This window comes from Pteropus alecto, unplaced genomic scaffold (assembly GCF_000325575.1).
Source record: "Pteropus alecto unplaced genomic scaffold, ASM32557v1 scaffold111, whole genome shotgun sequence".
NCBI lineage: Eukaryota > Metazoa > Chordata > Mammalia > Chiroptera > Pteropodidae > Pteropus > Pteropus alecto.
In genome coordinates, this window is record NW_006431915.1 from 428,399 (window position 1) to 436,180 (window position 7,782).

The following is a 7,782-nucleotide window of genomic DNA, read 5'->3' on the forward strand; positions in this document are numbered from 1 at the left end:
ATTATTATAATCATTCAACACACCAAAAGAAGCTCTACAATTTGGGTAGAGCTTAAACTCATAGAAGATTATGCTCTAACAACTGCCAGTGGGAATAAGGATCGCCACATGCATGAAAAGTTCCAATTATGTAAGTGACTCTTCATAAACTATTGCACGTTACAAATTCTTGTCCTGCTGTGGAGAACAATTGTCTAGCATGACCAAAAGAGAGCAGGGTTAATGAAATTGCCCTTAAGAATTACAAAGTTCCAATAGCACAGGAAGCTGAATTTAATCTTTACAGAAAAACTGTTACTCATTATGAATGTTTTCCTTTGCTAAATAATCTTTCCAACTTCATAGGCATTTTTAACCAATTTTTTTTACCTTAAATGTCTACACTCACTCTTGTTTCCACTGTATGTGTACAATTATTTCACTGAATTGTTTTATACTTCTCTGTCTGAAACATTGAAAATGTGGTCATACACTGTTTTACAAGTCATGGTGGTCTAATTCTAGAACCTTGGCCAAGCATAGGGTAGGGATTATAAGCCCCCTCAACCTTCACAGAAAACACATTTAATTAGGGAGAAGTCAGTCCTTTCTCAAGTATGGTACTTTCACAGAAGGCTAACCACAGGTATTTGGCATAACAGATAAGGTGTTGTCCCAGCAGCTCAGCAAATGGTTGGCTCTGAGACAGAGCCAGGGACAAAAACCAATAAGACAGTAATGGGAAATCAAGCTGAAGAATACTCTATGTTCAGGCAAGCAGAATAGGCAATGCCTGACATTAGAAAGAGCTACATCAATCTTAGTGCTTGGTGGTCAGAGATTTGGCAGATTTCTAATCCCCAGAGTCAAACTGGCCAGAGCCAAGTCACCTTTCAATTATAAAATAAGATGGGTGAAATAGATAATGTACTAGAACAGGAATTCAAATTAGAGATCAGAACAAAAACTATTCTTTGTGAACTAATAACACTAATCATTACAAAAAGCACCTTCCATGTTAAATATTTTCACAGCCATTGCTTTATTCAATCCTCCTAAAATAGTTTAAGTGTTTATTGTAGACAGCTTTTGAAATGGCTCCTAATGACCCTCATCTCCTTGTGCTTTTCCATAATCCTCTCCATCGTGTGTGACCTGGACTTAGTGACTTGCTTTTAACAAATAGAACACAGCAAAGGATGGGATATTAATTCCAAAATCAAACTATAAAATCTGTGACTTTCATCTTGCCAGTACTCTCATGTGTTTGATATCATAAAACAAGATGTCGTGTTTTGAGCTGCCCTGGGAGAGGCTATGTGGTAAGGAACCAAAGGTGAACTCCAGCCATCAAGCTGGTAAGAATCTGAGGCCCTCAGTCCAGAACCCTTGAGAAAATTAATCCAGTCAAAAATCATGTGAATGAGTTTAGACATTCGAGCCTTCATTTGAGACCGTGGCCTCAACTCATATCCTTTTTGCACTCTTATGAGAGACCTCAAAGCAGAGAACTCAGTTAAGCCATGCCCAGGTTCCTGACTCAGAAACAGTGAGAAAAAAAATGTGTTGTTTTAAACTGTTAAGTTTTAAGTTGATTCATTATGTATCAATAGACAACTAATAAATATGTGAGCGTAGGTGGTCATCGAGCTCTCTGAACTTGAACTGTTATACTCGTGGTTATGGCTTATAATAACAAAAGAGATACAGTTTGAAATTGTCAATGGGAAAAGACACATAGGACAGGGTACAAGAAAAATCAGGTGTGGAGTTTCCACTTGTCATATGCCAGTGTTGTTGCGTAGACAGTGCTTATTTCTCCCATTAATGATGTGTGACAACAAGCACAGAATATTGCCAACCACCAATCCTTGGTGTCTAGAATTTTTACTGGGGAATAGTCATATAGGCATGGCTTACTGCTTGCCTTAGCCTCCAGCCTCTCTAGAGATCAGGCTGATACTGCTTGACCTAAGACCTCCACCATAAATCAGTGTGAGCATAGACTATCTGGTGTGGCCCAGGGCCCCCAGGTAAACAAAGACAGATATTAGACAGAACATTACAAGAGCTTAGAGGTTACCTTCCAAAGGCCAGGAGCAAAGGCCAAATACTCTTTTGTCAAAGCTAATCCTTTAGTGCAGACAATGTTGCTTGTATTCTGTATTCTTATTTTAACTCTAAGTTTATTCTACTTCTCAGTCTGCAGACTTACATTAATTCACATAATTCAGTGTAACCAACCCAGATTTCCACAGATGAAAGTTATTAATGGCCTTTATATTTGTTTTTAATGTTTTGCCTCTCAGCAGCAAATCCTTTATTTTTCTGCTTTGTGAGATCAGAGTTAGACTCTGTAAACACTTTTTTTTTTTGCGTGTTGCTAAACTTGAACTTGGTCAGTAGAGGATACTGGAGGGAAACTACAGAGGAAAGAGCTTCTCTGTCCCATCCCAACGTGCTCCCCTTTTCTTGCTGTTCCAGTGCTGATCAGTATACAGGGCACCCCGTGGTGTTTACCTCCCAGTGACTTTCACTGACACCCCAGCATTCTAGCTGGCTTTCTGAGGAGTTCAGTACAATTCCAACTGGCAAACTTCTTAGAAAATTTCACCAGCACCACAACCAGTTTTCCAGGAAGTTTAGTGCCAACCCCACAGTAGGATTCCCAACAAATTCCATCAACATTACAGCCGGCTTCCCAGCCAGTCTTGAAGATCCCTAGTGAGCAGCTTGCCAGCAGTTTCAGCAGCACCCCAAAGGCAGCTTTCTGGAAAATGTCATAGGCACTCCAGTGAGCAGTTTTCTGTTTGCCAGCCTCAGCATTTGGCACCTATATTCATCTCTCAACTATCCAGTAGACACGTCCCCTCCCCCCGTGAGATCTGGATCTCAGTCTAGAGAGTGAGTGTGGCATCTTCTAAATTTTTTTCTTCCTTGAATATTCTGCATCAGCCCTAAGGCTTCCTATATTTGCGTTTACTGTATTTTTTAGTATTATCATTAGCACTTAGTAGTTAATCCTCTTTTAATTGGTTAATCCTTTATGTGAAATTTCCTGCCCAAATTAATCTGTGGTTTCTGTTTCCTGAGTGGGCTCCAACTGATATAACCTTCACTGTAAAAAGATATAAAAATAAATTTATGTGGTGTGCTTTGCCCATGTTTAAAATCTGAAAAGTTTTTTTTTTTAAGAGTATTTTCTAACAAATTTGCTGAGGACTTGTGAACCTGTTATGCTGAAATTCTCCTTCAAGCATTTGTGTAAATGAAGGGTAGAAAAAAAGATATGTAAAAATTCAGTCTGAGAAAAAAAAAACTGTTTTTTTCACTTTGAGGACAGTAGTGATCTAATACATATTAATGTACTTCCCATGAAAAGACATTTTTAAAGTAATTAGGCATGATGTTCCCTTGCTGCTACAATCTTTACCAGAAAGATGTTGAAAGCAAGAGTGAGATTAATTTTAAATTTCAAGGAAAGCAACCTAATTTTGAGGTAGACTTTAAAATTGTAATTCATTATTCTGTATGCTACTCTGAGCTCTAGCTACTTTTTCCCTAAATTTATTAGGTATGGGATCCAGTGTCTGGCTCCTAGCAGGCACTCAGCAAATCTTTGTGATGCAAGCCTGATACATTTCTATTATCTAATGGTTAATTCAGTAACTGACAACTGAACTAAAGGCACAAGAAATCTGCTTGTCTTGATGCTGACAGTTTTATCCTCGTATAGTTAGGATTAGAAAAAGAAAATCCTTGAGGTAGTATAAAGCTGTGTTTGTTGAAAATTGTGTCCTAGAAATTTGTGCTTCCTATGTCTTCTACACTTTGTCTCTTCCCCTAGTTTAGATTGCTGCTTGGGTGAAAACTGTCCCAGAATCAACACTTGTAGAATTAATGGGACAATCCACTCAGGACCCACTGTGTCTTAGGTGCCTCACATGTTCTCTGATTTCACCTTCACTTCCTGGTGGGTAGATATTATTACCACCATTTGACAAATGAAAGAAACAAGACTCAGTGAGCTTATATGACTTGCTCAAAGTCACACTCTAAGTTAGTAACAGAGCTAGGAACTGATGAATTTCTGACTCAAAATCTAATACTTTTTTTCAATTATGCTGCCTTGGCTCTATTTAAACCATAGAAATTAGAACCCCCAAGTTTTATTCGTTTGTTTGTTTGTTTGTTTGTTTATTTGTTTAGTTCATCCAACCCAACCACTCAACTAATAAAGAAATACTATGTACATTATTCTTGACTAGTAGCTTCTGCTTAAACTTTCTAGGGATGAAAAAGAAAAAAAAAAATTTACAAGACAAATTCAATTTTTACACCCTTCAAATTTGCAGAAAATTCTTACATAGATTCATAATCTTTCTTCTTACTGACTTCCACCCATTGGCTATAACTGCCCCCTCTAGAGTGCCCTCTCTCACACATGCTGTCAATCAGCAGAAAAGGATACTATTTCTCTGTGTCTACCATGTTCCTCTCTCCAATTTATTTAATTAGAACCCAGCTTAGAAGAATTTTTCATGACCTCAGTATTCACTATTAGTTATTATTGCTACTGGGATGTTTGCAAGCTTTCTGATTCATATTGCTTATATGGAAATACTAATTTATATACAGACGGTCCCTGAGTTATGATGGTTCAACTTAAGATTTTTTCAACTTTACAATGGTGTGAAAGCAATACACATTCAGTAGAAACCATACTTTGAATTTTGAATTTTGATCTTTTCCTGGCTAGAGATATGCAATAAGATACTCTCGTGATGCTGGGCAGCAACAGCAAGCTACAAGTTCTAGTCAGCCACTTGATGAGAGTAAACAACTAATACTCGACAGTGTAGTATTAAATGCATTTTTGATTTATGATATTTTCAATTTACAGTGGGTGTATCAGGTATATCGAGGAGCATCTATATTCTGGTATGCACTCTAATGAGTAGAGACGGTAGTGATTTAGTGGAAATTCTCGCCCCAAACTCATTCATCCTAATTTATAAAAATCAGCCTCCTTCTACCCAGCTATACTTCTGGGAAGCACTGAGAGGGTTTTAGGTGAACTGAAGTCATAATGGAACTTTGGCATAAAACTACTTAGAAGTAGGGTGGGAATGGAGATAAGGACAAGGAAGAATAAGGACAGTCACTGTAGGATCCAGAGAGAGAGAGAGAGAGAGAGAGCTGTTCGAGAGAAGTCCAGGTATAGTGCAGAGATGGGGCAACACTTCTAATTCTGGAATCAAAGAACAAGGGTCACATTGTAGAAATAGGAATCCAGGTTGTTATTGAACCCTTAGGAGTCACGACAAGTCAGATTGCCCTCTATGACTCTGGAGAAGAGATACAATCCGCCACTGAGAGACGGGGAAGATAGAAAGAGTCCAATGTTCTATCCAAATGTTTTGAGTTAAAATGAGAGGCTATCCTTCTTTAAGACAAAAACAAACAAGCAAAAAACGAGTATTGGGAAGAGGTTGCTTTCTCAGAAGAAGAGACAAACGTTTTATTTTCTAGTCAAAATAGTGGAGGAGTAGTGTGTTTGTCAAACCTGAATGTTTCATTATCAAGTATTCAAACATATAAAACAAAAGATTTCACTCATCCTAAGAATCCACTTGATAAAAAATAGCTTTTTACTCAAATTAGGAAACAGTTTCAGTGAAGTAAATACAAAAGACAGCACTGTCATTTTGGAATATCAGCAAACTGTCTTTGGCACTGTGAGTGAAAAAGGGTTTGTTCTGGACTAAGAATACCACTCAAAAATATGTCTAATACTTTAAATGTTGTTTTGAAGGGAGATATTGCAACAGCCTCTAATCTCTAAACTGAAGTCAATGCCAGTTGATTCTGAACAAAGGTTATCAAGTTAAGCTGAAAGCTGGTTTCCATAACTAGAAGTGATTTGCTTTCCTATTTGATGGGGAGATAGTTATAAAATACAAACGAAGGTGGTTTTATTAATAAATGTCAGAAACCAGCTACCAAGAGATTACCTGAATCTTAACTTCAACTCAATTTCCAGAAGCCTCTGTTCTTCCACCAAGAAAGGATAAATTAGACAGTGGATAGTTAGGCACTCCTCACACTGTTTTACATGCTTCATTAGAATCAGATTTCTAAAAACCATAATACCAGGGATGTTCTTGCCAAATTCTCTCTCTATTTTCAGAGCCAAAGTTTCTCCATTCACTTGCCTTCTTTCTTGCCACAATAATTAGAAGTAAATCTGCAGGATTTCATATCCCACAGACAAAAAAAACCAGCCTTTTAAGAAAGTGCTGGGCTCAATGTCAGTGTTCTTTCTCCTTTGCAGGATGAACATAGCATTCTCGTCTCTTTTTATTTCGGTTATCCTTCCCTACTTTGTCCTCTGAGCTCCTGTTCTCACCACAACTGCCTGCAGGGGAAAATGTTGTCTCCAAACATCTTACTGCCCTCAAAATAATTGCAGAGGCATGTTCATTTTAGGGTTTTTTTCTATACCACAGCGGTGAAACAGATTGGGAAAACCAAATGACAAAAATGAGGAAGAGACAAAATTTGGAGAATTGTATTAAAACCAGTCATTCAGAATCCCTGGTTTTTATTCCTTTCTGAATTGGTAACTGAGAGTTCTTATGGTATTATGCCCTGAGCCTTTATTCTTTAAAACCAGGGTTTACATTCTTCCACTTACCCTCTTCCATCCCCTATCTTTCCCTCTTTCTTCTCTTCCTTATTTTCCATCTGCGGCTTGTTTCTCTTATTCTGCATATGTTCCAAAAAGTGTTTGACCACTCCTATGACCATCCTATAACCAAGTGATTTTTAATTCTAAATTGTCACTCTAGATCTGTCTTCTGAGCTGCAGCATTCATGTATCTACCAGATACCTCTACCTTGATGTCCTATGGATACATCAGCCAAGCTTGGTCTGATCTGAGCTTTTCTCCTTCACCCTGCTGTTCCCTCTCTCTGAGTGTCTGAATGGTACTATGTACAACTGAATCAAGACAAAATCATGAGTGTCACACTTGACTCCTCCTTTTTTGGTAATAGTGCTCCTGCCGCCATCTTCAACCTCTCTAAATTTTAGTTCATTTATCCTCTCCTCTATTATCACTACCACTGCCTTAGTTCAAGCCCTTATTATTTCTTATCTATATTATCATTATCTGTACTTTTATTTCTCTGATTCAAGTTTCTCCCCTTGTAATTCATTCTCCACACACCAAACAGATATTTGATATTTTCTGATATTTTCATTAACATACCAAAAATTTTTTAATCAACATCTATCTGCCCTTAAGATAAAATCCAAACTCTTTAGCCTGATTCACAATTGATAAATTGTATGTATTGTTTTATCCTGTTCCTCATCAATCCCTCCCTATGATGATAATTTTATGTGTCAACTTGACTGGGCCATGGGGACCCAGTGTTTGGTTAAACATTATTCTGGGTGTGTCTGTGAAGGTGTTTTTGGATGAGAGTAACATTTGAACTAGTGGACTGATAAAGCATATTACTCTTCTCAATATGCCTCATCAATCCATTGGAGGCCCAAATAGAACAAAAGGCAGGGGAGAACAAATTCACTCTCTCTGCCTGACTGTTTTTGAGCTGAAACATTGGTCTTTTTCTGTACCATCAGATGTCCTGGTTCTCAGGCTTTCAGACTGGGACTTGAATTTACATCACCAGCTCTACAGGGTCTCCAGCTTGCAGATGGCAGATTGTGGGACTTTATAGCCTTCATAATTGTGTGAGCCAATTCCTTATAATAAATCATTCATATATGAA